Below are 22,110 nucleotides of genomic sequence, written 5' to 3'. Positions count from 1 at the left end.
GTCCATGGTCCTCTGCTGCTACAGCGCATCCACTTCAAAGTTCAACACGCTGTTTGTTCAGAGATGCTCTTCTGCACAGCACTGCTGTAACAGGTAGTTACTTGAGTTACTATTGTGGTCCTGTCAGCTTGAACTAGTCTGGCCATTCTTATAGAAACAGAGAGATATATAGACAACCTACAGCACAATACAGGCCCTTCGGCCCACAAAGTTGTGCCGAACATGTTCCTACCTTAGAAATTACTAGCTCTCCTCTGATCTTTCTCATTAACAAGGTATTTTGGCCCACAGAACGGCCACTCATTGGATTTATTTTTTTCTTTTTCTATCAACTTTAGTGACTGATCTGTGTGAAAATACCAGATGCTCATCAGTTTCTGAGATAATCAAACCACTCTATCTGGCACAAACAATCATTCCACACTCAAAAATCACTCAGAAAACATTACTTCTCCATTCTAATGTTTGGTATGAACAACAAATTAACCTTTTCTGTATACTTTTCTGCACTGACTTGCTGCCAGATGATTGGCTAATTAGGTATTTTTATTAACAAGCAAGGGTACAGGTGTATCTAATGAAGTGGCCTGTGAGTGTATATCATATAGCTTGCTATAAGCTCACCATCACTACAAATGTAACAGATCAAAGAGAGACGTGCCTTAAATTGATAATGAAGAGAGTATATGCTCATGGAAGATTCAGAACAAGAAGGCTGAGAGTGAACTGCTGATTTTTTCAGAGCAAAGTGAGTTTTTTACTAGCCAGGTTAAAGAGAGGCGAGACTGCGCAGTTGCGTGACGTCAGCCAGTAGAGCGCGAAAGGCTTAAAAAGAAGGCAGCCGTATCCAGCGGGCAGCGGAGTGAGAGGCAGCAGAGTGGTAGGGCTTTGGCTCATCAGGCTGAGGCGGTATGTGTGTGAGGCCAGTCTTCTGTGCTCAGTGTCAGATGTGGGGGGTCATGGAGTCTCCCAGCCTACCGAACGGCCATATCTGCACCAGGTGTGTCGAGCTGCAGCTCCTGAGAGACCGAGTAGGGAACTGGAGATGCAGCTCCAGGATTACTGCCTGTGCCACGCGACAGTGAGAATAGGAATAGGATGAGTCGGAGGATAAATGCGAGGCCGTGGGATTGGAGCAGGGGGCAGGGATTCAGATTTCTGGATCATTGGGACCATTTTTGGGGTAGGTGTGACCTGTACAAAAAGGACAGGTTGCACTTGAATCTCAGGGGGACCAATATCCTGGTGGGGAGGTTTGCTAAGGATACTGGGGAGAGTTTAAACTAGAATTGTTGGGGGGTGAGAACCAAACTGAAGAGACTGGGGAAGGGGAGGTTAGCTCACAAATAGAGAAAGCTTCTAGACATTCCGAGAGGGAGGATAGGCAGGTGATAGAGAAGGGACGCACTCAGACCAAAGGTTTGAGATGTGCCTATTTTAATGCAAGGCGTGTTTTGAACAAAGCAGTTGAGCTTAGAGCGTGGAGCCCACATGGAGTACTTTGCTCGGATCTGGTCGCCTCACTACAAGAAGGATGTGGAAGCCATAGAAAGGGTGCAGAGGAGATTTACAAGGATGTTGCCTGGATTGGGGAGCATGCCTTATTAGAATAGGTTGAGTGAACCCGGCCTTTTCTCCTTGGTGCGAAGGAGGATGAGAGGTGACCTGATAGAGGTGTAGAAGATGATGAGAGGTATTGATCGTGTGGATCACCAAAGGCTTTTTCCCAGGGCTGAAATGGTTGCCATAAGAGGGCACAGGTTTAAGGTGCTGGGGCATAAGTACAGAGGAGATGTCAGGGGTAAGTTTTTTACTCAGAGTGGTGAGTGCGCGGAATGGGCTGCCGGCAACGGTGGTGGAGGCGGATACGATAGGGTCTTTTAAGAAGCTTTTAGATAGGTACATGGAGCTTAGAAATATAGAGGGCTATGTGTAAGCCTAGTAATTTCTAAGGTAAGGACATGTTCAGCATAACTTTGTGGGCCGAAGAGCCTGTATTGTGCTGTAGGTTTTCTATGTTTCTATGTTTCTCATCAATTTCAACTGTAGGTTTTATATAACATAATTTTGCTTCAAAAACATATAATTAACTTCTAATATATTTGGCATAAGACATCTCTATCTTACATGGTCTTTTTCTCAGAGACCTATCTCCGAACATCTTTCAAGAAAGTGAACCCCAGCAAGGCTTCAAAGATGTGCCAGGTGGTTACAGAAAATACATGTTGACCAACTCTTTGGAGTTTTCAAGGACATCTTCAACCTCCGAATGCTGCAATTTCCTGCTTCAAAAAGGCATCAATCATATCAGTGCCCAAGAACAGCAGGATGAGTTTCTTTAACGACGATTGCCCATTAGCACTCACATCTACTGCAATGAAGCGCTTTGAAAGGTTACTCATAACTAGAATTAACTCCACCCTAAGGAAGGACTAGGACCCTCTGCAGTTTTCCTGCTGCCACAATAGGCCTATGTTGGACACAATCTCACTAGCTCTCCACTTAGCTATGAAGCATCTCGACAGCAGCGATATATACGTCAGGTTACTATTTATTGATTATAACTCAGCGTCCAACATCATCATCTCCTCACTACGTCAACAAGCTTCAAACTGGGTCTCTGCATCTCCCTCTATGACTGGATTCTTAACTTCCTCATTGGAAGACTATTGTCGATGTGAAACCATAATAATATCACCTCTTCACTGACAATCAACACAGGAGCACCTCAAGGATGCATGATTATCCAACTGCTCTCCTTTTTCTACAATCACACCTATGTAGCTAGATACAGTTCGATGAATTCACTGTTAGCAATTATTTTAATCTTAAAATAAATTATGGGAGAGCATTTTTCCAAAGATATCCAGATTTAAGTTAACATTTATTCTTTTCATAGTGCATATCTTCACTTCAAGTTCAAGTTCAAATTTAATTGTCACTCAACCATCCAATCCATGAACACAGCAATGTAAAACAGCGTTACTCCAGGGCCAAGGTGCAAAACAGTCATACATAGCACATGGCACATATAGCAATTGTAAGGTAGTAACCACCTGCAAGATAACAAGCATATATAAGATTGCAGGAAAATACAGCCACACAAAAAATATAAACCAAGTCCCTGAGCCCACGAATGTTTCAGCAGTCTGCAGTCAAACACAATACTGCTTGTCTTCTGCCAAGCAAGTACTGGGGACGGCACCACTTCGAGCATGGTTGCCGCGCCACACCGCTTTGGCAGTTCTGTGGAGCTCCCAACTACAAAGCCTCCCTTGGTGCAGCTAGAAAAAAGCAATGACATGGCCTGAGGCCTAGTCCTCACTATGACCAAGACCACACAGCTTCCCTGTCATTCGCCAATAAACCGATGAATTCCACCACCAATCTTACGATCACAAGAAAGGCAACTAAGACAATCATTCATGATTAGACTGCATACCAATGCTTCTGTCACAGGCAACATCACAGTCAGCACCAAGTCCAGCCTTTCCAGTTTCTCCTCCAATGAGCAATTCGCTGAGGGAGTAAACCTGCAGTACTTAATGTTCCTAACATCCAGCAGCTTCTTGCGATCGCAAAAAATACATTGTTTTTAAAAAGACAACAATATCTTTAGATGACCCCTTAGAAACCACTGCTTCTAAGCATGCTGCCATCTTACGAGAACTAAGATTTGCCAGCTTTAAAGTGGACATAAAAAACTTATCTCCACAGACCACTGACGTCAACACAGAGTGCAGATGATCAACTTGCTGTGCAAGAATTAGTTCAAAAAGCAGCTTTATGCACTATGCAGTAACTCTCTAGGATCAACTTGCACCAAATGGATCACAGCATTGAAAGAAAAGTGTCTTCCCCTTCATCGTTGGATTTCTAAATGGTCATGAACCCATAAAGAATACTGCATTTTTTTTGTGCTATTTAGTTTTGCAATTTAGTTATTTTATGTCTTTGCACTGTATTGCTGCCATGAAACAACAAATTTCAAGTCATATAACACAGTAATAATAAACCTGATTCTGATACTATACCATCCACCCTGTGATCTCTCAATACTACTGAGTTTAGCAGCCCATTCCCTTTATTTATTTATTTTGAGGTACTGGACGGAATAGGTCTTCCCAGCCCTTGGAGTTTCACCATCTAGCAACCTCCAACTTAACCCTAACCCAATCACAGAACAATTTACAATGACCAATCAACCTCCTAACCAAGAGGAAATCGGAGAACCCAGAGAAAATCCACACATTCTATGGGGGTGATGTACAGAGATTCCTTGCATAGGACACTGGGATTGAGCTCTAAATTTCAATCCCCAGAACTGTAATAATGTCACACTAACCACTGCACTACCATGGCTGTCTTGCTCCAGCCTTATCATTAGATAGCCCCACTATTGGCAATCCATGCAGTTGCAACATGAGTTAGTGTGCATGGTTCTGTAAACGACAAGCTCCATAACCCAGCCTCCTCAAGCCCATTCATCTGCTTTTGTGAAATGGCTGCAAAATTCAAAAGCAGAATCAGGCACATGGTTAGAAAGCTTCCACACAGTGGCTTTACTCACTTATCAGATAAGAGCCTACCAACTGTTTGGTGATTGCATGAAATTAAATACAGTGGATTCCAATTAATTAGGACACTTTGAGACTAGTACATTTTGGCCCAATTAGCCTGTTTCATGGCAATAGTTAAAAAGGTATAAAAAAGACAAACTACCATTTAACTGAGTAATAAATTACGTACTTAAATAAAATACAGAGCAAATTAAATTGTAACAATACCAATACTACCACAGTACTATAAAACTGTGTATTAGCTCCTAAATAGATATCGACAGAGGAATTAATCCAATGTATACTGCCGTGTTATTTTCATCAACTGTAAATGAACTAACATCTAGTGCAGATAATGGACTGCCTTCAAACAATGCTTTCAACGACTGCATCCTTCAAATTTTCATTTTCATAGTATCATTCAAGATGATTTTAGATAACCTTAACACCCTTTGTAATTCCTAACATGTTCAAGTAGTGAAATTGTTTCATTTTCAGTCCCGCCTTTTCTAGCATTTCCAAGCCTGAAGAAACCACATTGAGCAAAACGGTTCTGAAGTGTCTTACTGCTTATTACTTGCTGAATGGCGCATGGCAAAGTGGTTAAGGCGTTGAACTAGCGAACTGAAGGCTGTGAGTTTGAGCCCCAGCTGAGGCAGCATGTTGTGTCCTTGAGCAAGGCACTTAACCACACATTGCTCCAGTCCAGATGAAAATGGGTACTGGCAAAATGCTGGGGATTAACCTCAAAATAGACTGGTGTCCTATGCAGGGGGTGGGGGGGGAGGGTGAGTCTCATACTCTGTCGCTTCACGCCATGGAGCCCAGTATAAGCACTGGCCTGATGACCCTATTAGGCTCGGAACAAACTTTAACTTTATTACTTGCCAATTATCAGTGACAAAAATCACTGTTTTTTGGGGAACTGATACTATTTAAAAATTGTTCACTCTAATATTTTGTCTAATAGCCACATGACACACATGCAACTGGCACTAGTTAGAAACTTTTCAACAACAATCTCCTGTCCCAATTAAGCAGCATAGTGTCTCAAACAAACAAAGGGAATCCTAGCTATTTTCTCAATTAATATTTGCTCCTTAAGAATTGTCCCATACATTAGTTTGATGGAAAGTATCCTCACCAGAGTGGAAATGTTGATTCAGGTTCAGAATGAGCACTGTCGAGAATAAAATTAGAAAACACTTTTCAAATTAACAACTGATCGAAATTTGCAACAATCATCCACAAAAGACAATTGATACAGGTTCAACTGTTAATCCCAACACTGATGGATTTATATTACCCAAGTAATTAAGGGATATGAAGCAGATTCAGGAATACAGAGTCATTCAATATCTCAGCCATGACCAAGTAGAAACTCAGGTCCAATCTTATTCTTGTGTTCTAATAAATATCTTTGTCACATGGCTTAGAGCAATTCAACAAGACAGCTCATCATCACATTCTCAAAAGCAAATAGGCATAAGAATTTAAATTAAGTGTTTTACATACTGCTCAACAACGAATAAAACAATGTTGATATTCTCAGAAATTCTCTTTTCTCAAATGACAATCAAGTTACAAAATGTTGTTTAGTTACACACAAAACAGGCTGTTATATCTTCCAATAGCCTTTCATAAGAATTTAATCACTGATAAAATGTAGTGCAACTTAAATGTACTTTAAGGAACCAACATGAAAATTAAATTTAAATGTTTTGCAATAATGGAAATTGCAGAACAGAAATCTAATTTTAAGCTATTAATTCCTCTTGCACAAAAACAGCCAACTGTCAGAATCTAAAATTTATAATTCACAATATTAGCTGATTAGTAAAGCTACTAAGGCATAAATTGTCAAAACAGGGTTGACATTGAGGGCACTTCAATATTAAACAGAACATCACAAGTTAATGGCAGCTACTTGGGAAGAACATTATTATAAATGGGTTTGAAAAATATGTCTTTTTAAGGTAGAAGAAAATAAACTAACACAATATTTTCTTCGGAAACCTGTCTATTTATGGTATTATGGAATATAATTACAAACCATAGTACTTGATAACATGCACTAACAACATTAAACAGATGTTTTGTGTAGTTGGTGTCACAACTATTGAAGTTTTTTCCAAACTATTCAGGAGAGTTATTGCTAGAATTAACTCCTGTCTTGGCAAGGACATGAACCCACTACAATTTGCATACCGTTACAACAGATCTACAGCAGGTGCAAACTCACAGGCTCTCCACTCTGCTATGCAGTACCCAGACAACTGTAAAATGTGTATCAGTCTGCTTTTCACCACTTACACCTTAGCATTCAACACCATCACTCACTTAGTACTAATCATTAAGCCTCAAACCTGAACCTCTGTACCTCCTTCTGCAACTGCTTCCTCAAGCTTTTTATTGGAAGACACGGCAAATTGGTGATAACATCTCCTCCTCAATGATGATCACCTCAAAGATGCATGATTGGCCACTGCTTCTCTCTCTTGCCACTCACGATTATGTGCCTAAATGGCATTGTTGTTGGTAGATGGCAATGAGGTGGCTTACAAAAGTGTGATAGATCACCTAGTTGTGTAATCCAAGGATTGTCACCTTATCATGGTGGAGGGGGTTGTGAGTTCCTGAGATCCCAACAGTGATGCCATCTGAAGTTTTGCTCTTGGTAGGGTCATCCATGGCAGTAAGGTCTCCCCACATTAAACCAAGTCAGACCAAGGCATTCTCCATTAAGTGAATCCATCATAAATCCCAGAAAACACCTTGGGAAAAACATCACATTTGGTTCCAGTGATCATACTACGACTACTAGTTGAGAAGGCTCACAAAACCTTACACCTAATGTCAGCAATGGATTGCAAAGGAATTGACTGCAGAATTCAGGAAAGAGACGTCATACCAGTCCACACTGAGGGGTCAACAGTGAAAAGGGTGAGCAGTATAAAGTTTCTGGGCATCAGCGTCTAGGATGACCAATCCTGAACCTGACACACTGATACAACCATGAAAAAGGCATGCCAGAGGCTCTAATTCATTAGGTTCTTGAGGATACTCAGAATGTCAAAGACATTTACAAATTTTTATAGATGTTCACTCAAGAGCATTTTAACAGTTTACATCACTGCCTTGTATAAAAACTCCAAAACATGGGAATCAAAAAGGCTGCAGAGGGTGGTAGACTCAGCCAACCCAACCCACCCCATCATCCAGGACATCTTCAAAAGGAGCTGCCTCATGAAAGCGGCATCCATTACTAAAGAAACCATCTGGGATATGCCCCTTCTTGTTATTACCATAAGAGAGGAGATGTGGGAGCCTGAAGGGCTACACCCAGTGATTATGGAACAGCTTCTTCCTTTCTGCCATGAACACTACCTCATGGTTCCTTTTTTATTTTATCATAATTTAAGTATTTGCACTGTACTGCTGCTGCAGAACAATAAATTTCACATCATACAAGTCAGTGGCAATAATTCTGATCCTAAAGAATATTAGCTAAGTGGTTTCTAAGCACAAATTATTTATAATAGAAGAACATACTTAAGAGCTTTTCCCCCCTCATCATACAAGATGAATGCACAACACTGATCAATACATTCACATTCAATCTACTCCAACAAAATTGCCATAACATAGGGTCAATTTTCTTAGAAAGACACCAATTTTTTTAACTGCTTTAAACCTCTTAATGGATTAATACAGTTTTAACATCATTGGTTTCTCTGACAAAAGTACTGGATTTTCAACACATTCAGAATCTTCCAATAAGGAGCTTCTTTGCCCGGATAAAGTTATGAATTGAGATGAAAACCATTGTAAATTTCAGATTGAGATCCGTGTTGACCCGTAACATTAATTCTGCCTGTCCATAAGACCAGAAGACCATAAGGCATAGGAGCAGAATTGGGCCATCCTGCTCTGCCATTTCTCATGGCCTATCAACTCTATTCTCCTGCCCTCTTCCCATAAACTTTGACACCCTGACTAATCAAGAACCTATCAACCTCCACTTTAAATATATCCAATGACTTCTCCACAGCCATTCATGGCAACACATTCCACAGATTCAGCACCCTCTGGCTAAAGAAATTCCTGTTCATCTCTGTTCTAAATGGATGTCCTTCTATTCTGAGTCTGTGCCCTCTGGTCCTAGACTCACCCAATATAGGAAACATCCTCTCCACATCCACTAGGACTTTCAATATTTGATAGTTTTCAAAGAAATTACCACTCCCACCCCCATTCTTCTAAATTCCTGCAAGCATAGTCCATCAAATGGTTCCTCATACTCGAACCCCTTCATTGCCTGAACCATTCTTGTTAACCTCCACTGGACACTCTCCAATATCAGCATATCTTTCCTTTGATAATTCCTCCATAGATACTGTATATTCAGTGTCTTAGATACCCAAGTATATTCAGCATTTTGTTTTAATCATGAATAAACAATATTTGAATAATTTGATTGAATTAGTTTATGAACTGACAAAAACTGACCAATGGAACGCAGTAGAAGTTATCCAACCTGATTTTTGAATGACATTTAATAAAGGTGCTCAACAATCAAGAGTAGGGAAACTGCTGTTCAAACTAGAAAATGATGGAGATTTCTGGGCCCCAAGCCCCAGTCATCTTGAACAACTGACAGTGATAGGTATGGGTCACTGGACAAATCTATGTGACAGCCCTTCTGGCTCTAGGACCAGAGGTAGAAGCTTCATCTTGTGCTTAAGCCAGGCAGGGATTCAATGGTAACTGGCATGGGCAGGCAAGGAGTTTGTCACAAACAGGGGAAAATCTGCAGATGCTGAAAATCCAGGCAACACACACAAAATGCAGGAGGAACTCAGCAGGCCAGGCAGCGTCTATGGAAAAGAGTATAGTCGAACTTTTTGGGCCAAGACCCTTCATCAGGACTGGAGAAAAAAAGATGAGGAGTCAGAGTAAGAAGGTGGGGGGGGGGGAACAGGAAGGGAAGGGGTGAAGTAAAGAGCTGGGAAGTTGATTGGTAAAAAAGATACAGGTGTGGAGAAGGGGGAATCTGACAGGAGAGGACAGAAGGCCATGGAAGAAAGAAAAAGGGAGAGAAACACCAGAGGGAGTCAATGGGCAGATAAGCAGATAAGGTGAGAGAGGGAAAGGGGAATGGGGAATGGTGAAGGGGAGAGGGAATTATCAGAAGTTCGAGAAATCGATGTTCATGCCATCAGGTTGGAGGCTATCCAGACAGAATACAAGATATTGCTCTTCCAACCTGAATGTGGCCTCATCGCAACAGTAGAGGGGGCCATGGACTGACAAGTCAGAATGGGAATGGGAAGTGGAATTAAAATGGGTGGCCACTAGGAGATCCCACTTTTTGTGGAAGATGAAGCATAGGTGCTCGGCAAAGCAGTCTCCCAATCTACGTTTGGTCTCACTGATATACAGGAGACCACACCAGGAGTACCCGATAAGTAGATGACCCCAAAAGACTCACAGGTAAAGTGTCACCTCACCTTGAGAGACAGTTTTGGGCCCTGAATAGTAGTGAGGGAGAAGGTATAAGTGCAGGTGTAGCACTTGTTCTGCTTGCAAGGATGAGTGCCACAGGGAGATCAGTGTGGAGGGACAAATGGACAAGGAAGTAGCTTGGAAAGCATTCTCCCTGTGACCACGAGTTCCCCCTGAGTGCTCTGGTTTGCTCCCACTGTCTAAAGGCGTACTAGTTAGTAGGTTAATTGGTCATTTTAAAGTTATCTTGTGATTAGGCTGGCATGAATAGTTGGGTTCGGGGTGGCTCAGTCTGTTGGGCCGGGATGCTGTATCTGCACAATATCTATAAATAAATAAAATTTAAAAATATAAACAGAAGGGACCATGATAGACTTCCTAGACTGGACATCTTCTCCCCTATTTAATGGCCAGGAGACTGAGGAGATCACATGAGAGGGAAGACTGAGGGGAGCACAGGGGGTGGGGGTGGGGGTGGGGGCGGAATAGGACCATGATAGACATCCTGTCTGAAACTCAGGCCAGGAGACTCATTGGGGTGGGGGTACTGACAGTGCTTATGAAAAGACAGTATGCCACACTATGTCACTCTGCAGGCAAGAGACAGGCTTAAGTTCACAGGCAATTAGATTAAATTATGGAGCTTTGTAATCCTTAAACAGATCCTCCCTACATGTATACTGATGACTTGGACAAGGAGTACAGAATAAAGGATACAGTTGTATTGAGAGCTATGATAACCATTAAGCTGCATGGGACATAGGCCAGATGAAATAGTGGCAAGTAGCAGCTAAATTTAATGTTGAGCAGTGCAACTCAGTAGTCACAATGTGAAATTCACCATGTGGTAGAGTAGTGGAAATAGAATCGGTGCCTTCAGAAAAAAAATGAAGATATACCTGAAAAATAATCATTTGCAAGGCCAAAGGGATACAGCAAGAAAATTAGACTGATGACATTGTTCTACTTGGAAACAAATAATCACCTTGCGACCTTAATGATTGCCCATACTTTAAAAATGTTAACCCTTATCAGAGATCTATTTACAATGTTAATTGCAAATTGTGCCATAATTATTCCCAACTTACCTGACCTGACAGTTTACTATTTACCAGCCAAGTTATATCAAGTTACCCCAATGATTTAGTGTCTATAAAATAAAAGGAGGAAAATAATTTTAAATACATATTATATTTCAATTTTAAATGTCAAATTTTTAATTTTACTGAATAAGTGTTTTTATGTTAAATAAATTTAGAAGTATTTAATTTCTGGTTTGCTGATCACGTTCCTCTACACATTTGCTACTTAGCCTGTTCAACAACAGAACGAAATTAACAGCGGCAAAGGGAACCCTGCTGCTTACTACAAATTCAGGTCAATTATCTAAGTTAGCACAGTACTTGTTATACTAAAATTGTGATTCAGCCCGGAAACTTTCCCCAATTACCAACCCACTGATATGCAGTAGAAAAATGTGAAGGATAGATATGAGTATTATGCAAGTTAATTCACCCGCTGACTCTGTAAAAGAGCCATTTTGGCAAAACACAAGTGATAAATGCTTGTGGATTTTCTTCCTTCAAATGTGTACTTATTGGAATCTAGCTCAACACATTATGGAGAAAACTATGTTCACAACTTGCACTAAAATAATACCTGCTGGTTTCCCCCACCTCTTTTAACACTACCAAATTATTCTGACTTGAAGCTGAAGTGAAACCAGAATGCTCTTAAAGCTTTCCCCATCCCCAAGAAATATTTTCCCTGTAAGGACAAGGAAAGAAATGCAATTTAAAAAGAGTCCACATAACTTTTCTCAGTACAAAGAGATGTATTTCTTCCAGCAATGAAATAAACCCCTAGTAAAATGTTAATAATTAGTTTCATATATTCCTCTTATTCACAAGATATGTAAATCTAAGAATCCATTAAAAACATACATTAATATTAAACTAAATTATATCTTGAATATTATAATTAAATCTACATGATATTTGAAATGAGTTTCATAATTATTCTGCACAGGTGACGGTTTCTGCCTTCCTCATTAATTTTAGAGGTCTGCTGCAGAAATCGGCAATCCTCAAGCAATACTTTTGACCTGATATTAAAAAGTGATAACTATGCCATTATTACTGCGGTTTTACACAGAAATCTGACAAAAAATTGGTTACACCAACACTGGTCTCTATTTTCAAATTGTACTGGCCAGAAGTAAACAATTGTTTATCTCTAGTTTCACTGGGTAGACTTTCTATTTTTCACCTTATAAAAGTCTACCAAATAAGAAAAATATGCAGTCGGCATTTATACAACTCTACTGGATGTATAATTTCATTGTATGCCAGCATCTCATTGATGACATAATTTTAAATTATGTTGTAGCTATCAATATCTTGCTCAACAGGTTCTGATGTGAGCATTCAATTTTCTCAAGTTTCTTGCATTAATATGTCAATCTGCAATTCAAGTATTTGGCACTTTGCCAAAATCAATAGTCTGGTAACACAATTCCCCAACAGTGATTAATTGCCCACTAAGCACAGAAATGATAAGCTGAATAATGAACAGACTGGATATGAAATGTTCGCCTGTGTTGAACTGTAGAGGAGAAAGTTATCAGCAAGAATGATTTTGGGTGACATTTACTAAAAGATTTTACCCTGGGTAGTGCCCAAGAAATTCAAATGCTTAAAGCAATGAAGAACTTAAGGCTACTGAGAAAATAAACCACACAATGGCCATGCAGCTATTTCAAATTCAGTGATATCCAGCCATGACCTCCAGAGTTTCACAAGTCAGATTTATTCTGAAGCCTATTGCTTATTATGCCAATATAGAAGCAGCAAACACTCCTGTTCTCGTAGGATTTTCAATTAGCATCCAGAAAATCTTGAGTGGTTCTTCTTCTCAGGCAGTCTCTCAAGGTGGAGGATGGCTTTCTTATATTATAATTCTGGGAATTCAATGTGATCACATATAACATGGGATCAACAAACTCTGTCACAGGAGGAAAGGGTGGGTTATTTGGCTTCTTACATGCTATTTGTGTTCCACCTTCACAAAGAGCACCAACAGGTTTGGGCCTTCTCTGATGGCTCTCCACCACTTGAGCAAACTTGGACCAGGATTCCCAAGAATTGTGAACTTCTCCATTTTGGTCTTGAAGATGCTTAATGAGACATAACACCTTTGAAGTCTTCAATGATCAAATCAACAATGGTTTAAGTGCTTGGCTCTCAGTTTGCATATACACAAATATCAGTATATTGTAAATCAGTGGCTGAGATTGGTATGATGTTGGTACTAAAGTGGAATAGAAGAGTAGATAGTTGCCCTGCAGATTAGCTCTGGTCCAATGGGAAGAGATGAGGATTGGTGCAATGTCAGAGCCTTGGTTAAGTTCAGTCTGCAGAGGCCAGATCACTGGTAAATCAGTGCTTTCATTTCGGATGGAACATAGGATGATTTTCTAGGGACAGACAGTCTACCATAATCTCTCAGTTGACAGTGACAAAGACTAAAAGGACAAATACAAGTATAGTGGTCGACACTTTTCCTTTCAGTTTTGCTGATTTAACACAAAGTGAAGGTCATGCCTAATCTGCCTTCATGGACAAAACCTGCATGATTAGTTTGAAAGAACTCTTCAGTCAGTGGGTGGAGAAAATATAGAAGATTTCTCATAATGACATACCCCTGTACCTTCTTTCTGGGTCTCAAGAGCCATGTCAAAATTCAAAGTAGATTTATTATCAAAGTACATATATAATCACCACATACAACCCTGAGATTCATTTTCATGTGGGAATACTCTATAAATCTGTAACAGAATAATAACCATAATAGAATCAATGAAAGACCGCAATAACTTGGTGTGTAACCAATGTGCAAAGACAATAAACTGATAAAAACTGTTCCTGAACCCTATGAGTTCTGAGGCTCCTGTGCTTCTTCCTGTTGCAGCGGTGAAAAGAGAGCATGAGCTGGATAGTGAGAACTCCACCCCCCACCCCGCCTGGTGATGGGTGCTGCTTTCCTGCAACAACTCTCTGTGTGTGTTCAGTGGTGGGGAGGGCTTTACCTGTGACGGACTGGGATGTATCCACTACTTTTTGTAGGATTTATCATTCAAAGGTATTGATGTTTCCGTACCAAGCTATGATACAACCAGTCCATATATCATGCCCTCCTCTTCCTATAATGGAGAGAGGTCATGAATTTGTACAAATACTTCATGTGACAAGTTGCATTGTGTGAAATGGAGTTAAGGTCAATTCTACCACAGATCCAGCCTTGGTTGAGAAAAATCTTTTAAATTCTTCTTCAAGAAGGTGCCAATTGCTTCACTATCCTCATTGAGCTCCCCTCCTTTGACTCATAGTGTGTGTCCTTGACTTCACAGGCCATAAGCGATCTCGACAAATTTAATGAATGCACGTATGTCAACTACCTGACAAAACTCTAGTATTCTTTCTCCCCATCAGCTGTTCCTTTTGTTGGACTCTGTTCATCAGATGTTTCCACGTTTCACAGACAGCAACCCCCACCCCCACAAGTTATTTTAACACTATATTTGTTCCTGCATTTTTATTATACTCAAAGCAGATTTCTGGTTTCTGGTTTAAAACAAATTTCTTAACAGGTGCCAATTATAACAGACTCCAGGAATGACAAAGTAATACAAAGACTGTTTTTCTCCCAGCCAGTTGGGAGTCATTAGCTAGCTCTGAAATAGACTGAATAAAACTATATAGAACCACAATTAGGCTAATTTGGCCTATCAAGTCTGCTCCACCATTCAATTACTGCTGTTTTTTTGTCAACCATGTTCTCCTGTCTTCTCCCCAAGTACCAAGTCTCCTCAAAATCCTAATGAAATATAGGCACTGTCATGCCATTTTTGTACTGCGTCAATACATTGGGCCCAGGATAGATCTTCAGTGTTGTTGACACCCAGGAACGTGAAACTGCTCACATTTTCTATGGTTGATCCCTCACTGAGGACTGGTGTGTGTTCCCTTGACATCCTCTTCCTGAAGTCCACAATAGGTCTTACTAATGTTCAGTGCAAGGTTGTTGCTGCAACACCCCCTCAACCAGCCAATCTATCTCACACCTGTACAAATCGGCATCACCATCTGAAATTCTGTCAACAATAGTTCTGTTGTAGCAAACTTATACATGGCATTTGAGTTGAGTCTAGGTGTAAAGTGAGTAGAGCAGTGGGTTAAACATGCATTGCTAGTGGTGTGCCAGTGTTAATTTTCAGCAAGGAGGAGATGTTATTTCTGGTCTGCACAGACTGTCATCGCCCAGTGAGGAAGTCAAGGATCCAGTTGCATGGAGAGGTATAGAGCCCCAGTTTTGGAGTTTTTTGATTAGAACTAAGCATATGATTGTGTTGAATGCTGACCTATAGACAATAAACAGCAGCCTGACAAAGGTATTGCTACTATTTATTACATTTCTTCTAACATCACAATTTAGAGGTCAGGCTGATGTAGCTGACAAAGCTGACTGACAACATTCAGTCCAGCAGTGATCACTGTCATCATGGCATGGGTAACACTGAAATCTGTACAGCCCCTTGCTTGGATGATGATATAGTCTTGTCTAAAGTACCCATCTTGTGGGTTGGAATCACATCAGGTTTATTGACAGTGACACCAATTGTGAAATCTGCAGTTTTGTGGAAGCAGTACAATGCAGGCATACAAATTACTACAAGTTGTAATATAAAAAAACACAATTAGGTCGTGCAAAAGAGGAATAACAAGGCAGTGTTCACGCGTTCATGGACTGTCCAGAAATCTGTTGGCAGAGGGGAAGAAACTTGTCCTGAAACACTGAGTGTGGGTTTGCCATGTATATCTATGATGACACAGGAATTGAACTGAATTGACTTTTTTACTTACATCCTTCATATACATTAGTAAAAATCTTTACATTGCATCTCCATCTAAATGTACAATATGCAATTTATAGTAATTTATAATAAATATCATGTACAACAGGATAGTCAATATAACATAGAAATACAGTAGCATCAGCATGAATTAAGCAGTCTGATGGCCTGGCGGAAGAAGCTGTCCTGGAGCCTGCTGGTCCTGGCATTTAAGCTGTGGTATCGTTTCTCGGATGGTAGCAGCTGGAACAGTTTGTGGTTGGGGTAACTCGGCTCCCCAATGATTTATACACTTGTTTTTGTAAATGCCCTGAATAGTGGGAAGTTCACATTTACAGATGCGCGGGGCTATCCGCACCACTCGCTGTAGAGTCCTGTGATTGAGGGAGGTACAGTTCCCATATCAGACAATGATGCAGCCAGTCAGGATGCTCTCAATTGTGCCCCGATAGAAAGTTCTTAGGATTTGGGGGCCCGTACCAAACTTCCTCTACCATCTGGGGTGAAAGAGGCACTGTCATGCTTTTATCACCACACAGCCGGTATGTACAGATCAAGTGAGATCCTCAGTGATATTTATGCCAAGCAACTTAAAGCTGTTCACCCTCCCAACCCCAGATTCATTGATGTCAATAGGGGTTAGCCCATCTCCATTCCTCCTGTAATCCACTACCAGCTCCTTTGTTTTTGCGACATTGAGGGAGAGGTTGTTTTCTTGACACCACTGTGACAAGGTGATGACTTCTTCTCTGTCAGCTGCCTCATTATTATTTGAGATTAGGCCAATCAGTGTAGTGTCATCAGCAAATTTAATTAATAAATTGGAGCTGTGGGTAGCGACACAGTCATGGGCATACAGAGAGTATAGAAAGGGGCTTAGTACACGGCCCTGAGGGCACCTGTGTTGAGGATCAGAGGAGCAGAGGTGAGGGAGTCCACTCTTATCAACTGCCAGCGATCTGACAGGAAGTCCGCGTGAAGGTCGAGGTGTCTGAGCTTCTTTTTGAGCCTGGAGGGAATTATGGCGTAGAATCCTGAGCCAAGAATGACATTTTCACATAAGCATCCCTCTTCTGCAGGTGTGTAAGGACAGTATGTACAGCTGTGGCTATCGTGTCATCTGTTTAATTGGTTGTGTCAGTAGGTGAACTGAAGGGGGTCCAGTGTGGGTGGTAGCAAGCTACAGATGTAGTCCTTGACCAGCCTCTCAAAGCATTTGTTTATTATTGAGGTGAGTGCAACAGGACACCAGTTGTTCAACCATGTTACCTTGGTCTTTTTAGGTACCAGGACAAAGGTGGATGTTTTGAGGCAGGGGGGCACTCCACACTGGGAGAGGGAGAGATTTAAAATATCTTTAAACTGTGATAAGATCATGTCTTTATTATTTTGTCTAAGGGACTCCATCAATGCAAGACACAAGACACAATACCAATCCAATCTTTATTACTCATTCCCAGGCAAATCACAGCTTTGCATAAAAGTTTATCAACAGAAAGTTAGATAGGAAATAATCACCGAAGAGAATCTGCTATCGGAATTTGCATTTGCTAAGTGTTGGAGTAGAATTCTCCTTTGCCCTCATCTACTGTAACTTGAAATCTAGGCACCCAAGACAATAAATCTCGCATTCCTGAAATACTTGTTTCCACAACCATATCTTGACATGACATGAAGAATATCACAAGTCAACAGCCTGATTTATTCTGAAGCCCATTGCTGATTGAGCTTAATGAGGTGGCAGCATAGCCTCCTGTTCCCTCTGGCTTCTCAACTAGAATCCAGAAAGAAACTGTCAAAGATTTTGTTCAGCTACTTGCTGAAAACCAGAATAGACCAAGCTTTATTAATTAAATAGGGAATTGATCAGTGTAGCAATCAGTTAAAGTCTGTCCCGAGACTTACAGGCTCATCAGGCTGGTGATTATGCCGGTTTCTGTGTCGTGAAGTGACTGAGAATACGAGACTCCCCCCTGGATAGGACGCCAGTCTATCGCGAGGTTAACCCCAGCATTTTGCCGGTACCCATTTTCAGCTGGGTGGACTGGAGCAATGTGTGGTTAAGTGCCTTGCTCAAAGACATAAAACGCTGCCTCAGCTGGGGCTCAGACTCACGACCTTCAGATCGCTAGTCCAAAGTTTTAACCACTTGGCCACGTGCCACACAATCAAAGGCAGATAAAACCAGAGAGAAATTAGTTAAGTTCTTTTTGGAATTCTGCAATGATCTTAGGGAAAAAAAATTGCGTCCCATAGTGTAGGAACAGTACATTGCTTCACAAGGCGTCAGAGTCTGAGTAATGCACAAATAATGAAAAGTCTTGAAGATTTACATTTACACTTTTGTATCCTCTGTCCTCCCCCATTAGGCAGTAGATACAAAAGCTTAAAAGTACATACAAGCAGTCTCAAGGACAACTATTATAAGAATTGTAAGGCCATTGAACAGTTTCTTAATATGATCAGATGCACTGAATTATAAGACCATTGAATAGTTTCTTAATATAAGATGCACTCTTGTCCTCACAATTTACCCTTTCACCATATTGTCCACTTGCACTGCCCTCTCATTGTAGCTGTTGTACCTTATTCTGCATTCTACTATTGCCTTGTACTACCTCAATGTAATGCATTCCCCTGTATAAAATGTATGCAAGACAAGCTTTACACTGTGCCTCAGTAAGAGTAACAATAATAACAACAACCAAATTCCATATTTCTGTAACCATTATCCTTAATAATCATCATGTTATCATTCTGTCCATTCATTAAGTTTATTGTTTAATCAGAACTGCAGTAAACAAAGTAAAATTAAGTACTCAATGCAAAAGCATTAACTGAAATTCTGCATTTTAGGGGGTATTATTGGAAAATTATAAATTAAAAAGCACATATATTTAACATTTGACAATTTCCCTTACAGAAAACATCAATAGTCTAACATTTGCTAAAATGTAAAGTGAAATTTCATAATATAAGTACAGTATGAGATAAATTAAATATATATTTCCATGACCGTGACGTTCAAGATTAGAAGTTAAATATCAGTACCTCTAAATGTAACTAATTTGATTCTGATAACTTGAACAAACAACATTAGACACATTTTAGAAAATAAAGTTTTGACCTAATAGAACATATTAATCTTAATACTAACTGGGCATGCAAGGAGATTAGACCCTGATGGTTTTCAAGTAAGACCCAACAGTAATTGAGCCGTGGTGCTGAGAGAGTAGAAAAAATGAATTACACTTTACTGGATTGAAAGCACAATAGATGTATAAAGGATGGGAGCATCTACCTCTGCCAGTAATCTTACAGTTAAGGATGAGGCAAGAGGACTGCTTCAATTACTGATGCCTTTTCAGTACATTTTTTTCTTAATGCTGAAATAAAATGTGAAATATATTAAAAATACTCCTAGTTTTACCTTGTACATTAAGGTCTTTGGAAAGCAGAGGTGGTCTAAGATCAGGTGGCATAGAAGGAATCACCCTTCCAGAGAGAAGAGAGAGATAAGTTTGGAGAAGGCAGCAAGCTACAGGTAGCATGTCTGAAGGATGTTGATTAATTCATCATGGAGGTTATTTGGTTTTATGGCAAGGACATGCGGAGACCTGCCAATCTGCAAAAGGGATGAAGAGGGGAAGGGAGAATGACAGATAAACTCAAAGATTGGGGCCTTGATTGACAGAATCTTCAGTGGAGAGGAAGTAATGACTTTTCAGAGTGAAGATACAATAAAGGAAGAGCCTGGAAGAAATTAATAAAGCTCTTAGATGGAGCAATACAGAAGAAAAGATAATCAAGGTAACTAAAGAGATCAGCAGGTACTTTTAGTGAACAATGAAATTGAGAGAAAAAAGATCATCAATAAACTAGGTGAGAACAGCAAGAAACAGCAAATTAGAAACAAGTTAAAAATATGAGTGAAAACACAAACCAACACGACCTCATGACAATATTGGAATAGGAGGAAAGAATGACAAGTAGGGTCGAGATGGAACCAAGTATATTACACAAATAGCGCAAAAGAATGCATATAACAAAGTTTCCAAAAGAACCATATTCAATGCAAGAACAAATCCAGCCAGATTAAGGATGAATGCTGATAACCCTTATAAAAGCCAAGCGCCCACTTCTGATCTTTCATTCTCTGATATCCTAGGCAGTCCTTGGTAAAAGGTTTGACTTCCTAATTTTCAAAGTTCAAAGTAAACTTATTATCTAAGTACATATACAGTACTGTGCAAAAGTCTGAGGCACATATATATAGCTAGGGTACCTCAGAATTTTACCCAGTACTGTAGAAATTTTATGTATTACACTGTACTGCTGCCACACAAAAAAAATCATGACATATTTGAGTGATGATAAATCTGATTCTGATATGGATCTCTATTATGCACGCAGGGTGAGAAGGGAGCAGGGAGAGGGAAATCATGGTTGGGAAAAGGGGAAGGGAGAGGGGAAGGATCAGGAAGCACCAGAGAGGCTTTCTGTAATGATCAATAAACCAATTGTTCAGACTCAAATGACCTTGCCTGGTGCCTCAGAGCTGGGTGAGTCTGCACTCATGCCATCCCCTGCCCTTGGCACTTCTCCTCTGCCACCTGTTCCACACCACTCCTACAGCGCTCCACCTTTACCATTCCCAACATCTTTTACTCCCGCCAGGTTTAAAACTTGCTCTCGGCTCCACATTGACAAATACAGTACTGTGCGAAAGATTTTTGCACTGTACTGGATGTCATCATATACTACCCTAAGCTTCATTTTCTTGCAGCCTAATGTAAACCTGCCCCTTTGCCAAAGTCTCTTCAAACCCATTGCTTTGAACCATGTGCATGCCCACTGGTTAGCAGATTTTTTGACCCTTTTGGCACTTTACACACTAGACACTCTCACTGTAATATGTCATCAAGACATAATCACCTTAGTTTTTAGCTGGCGCTCACTAACTACAACTACACGTTATCTACATTTCTAGGTCAAATTGTAATATGTGATTCTTGATGACAGCAGTGTTTTTACGTTTGGTAAAACATCCATCACATCTACTGATTTGCCTTTGCAGCTCATGAACATGATGTTATTCTGCATCGGGGCACAGTTTCACACAGAGTTTCAAAATTCTATGTGGAATACATTTTGAAAATATAGTTACTGCAAATAATCCTTGATCCACAAAATTACAATATATCAATTGGCTTGGATCATCAAAAATGTTATATTGGTGAGCAAAATAAATATTCTTTCACAATGCTTCTATTTCAATAATCAGAAAGCAAATACATTATTTTAAGAATCAGATATTAATGGCAAGGAACTAATTTCTCACTTTTCACTGCAAATTTAAAATGATTGCATAAATTGATCCCAGTTTTCTGGACAGACCAATGTTCAACAACTAGAACAAAATCACTGTGGTACAAATGAAATGTCAAGTTCCCCAAAGAAAACCGCCATGCAGCATAAAGAAATTACGAAATAAAATTGAAAACAAGTGATGCAGCTGGTTTTAACTTGACAATTCGGCAAATTTTCTAACAACAATTACAGTTTAACATCAAACTTCATTCTGTAATTGAATAAATTTTCCACATAGTAAATCTTCATATATCCAAATAAAATGCTTGATCAGAGCCAGAAAATGCCTTTTCTAAAAAAATGTATGTTAACTCCACCTGTACCCTAACACATCAAATATCGATGAAACACTGCAATTTTATTTTGAAAATAGGCTAAGTTCACAAGAATATAAAATATCCAAGATTTATTCTTCCCCTAATATTAAAGCAAGAAATTTTAGGTTTTTTTATAATCCATTCATCATGTCTTTTTCCTCATCTTGGAACAAAAAACAATGCCAGAAATAACAATGTGCTTTGAATGTATTTTCTATCAACTTCTTTGCCCACAGAATTAATAATACCACCCCAGTGTATAAACTGCATGATTCTTCCAATAAGAATAGGCGGGGGAGGATGAGAGGAGGTAAAGTATCAAAGTCGATGAATAGAAATTCAAATGCCAGTTCTGCTTTTGACTGTTTGCCTACTACACTCCCTGAACAAAGGTTCCAGTGAATTTGCACACTGGTTAAGAACATAATAGCTCTCAGCTATAATTCTT

General features: G+C 39.9%; 1 protein-coding gene across 1 annotated transcript in view; it reads right to left on the bottom strand.

The window, feature by feature from the left end:
• atrnl1b (attractin-like 1b) overlaps positions 1-22,110 on the bottom strand; it is a 1,024,737-nt gene that overhangs the window by 797,692 nt on the left and 204,935 nt on the right. The gene's annotated exons all lie outside the window — the stretch shown is intronic.

Source organism: Hypanus sabinus, chromosome 22, assembly GCF_030144855.1.
Source record: "Hypanus sabinus isolate sHypSab1 chromosome 22, sHypSab1.hap1, whole genome shotgun sequence".
In the NCBI taxonomy this organism is placed as follows: domain Eukaryota; kingdom Metazoa; phylum Chordata; class Chondrichthyes; order Myliobatiformes; family Dasyatidae; genus Hypanus; species Hypanus sabinus.
Note: the sequence above shows the minus strand (reverse complement) of the source record. Positions and strands in the feature narration are given on the sequence as shown.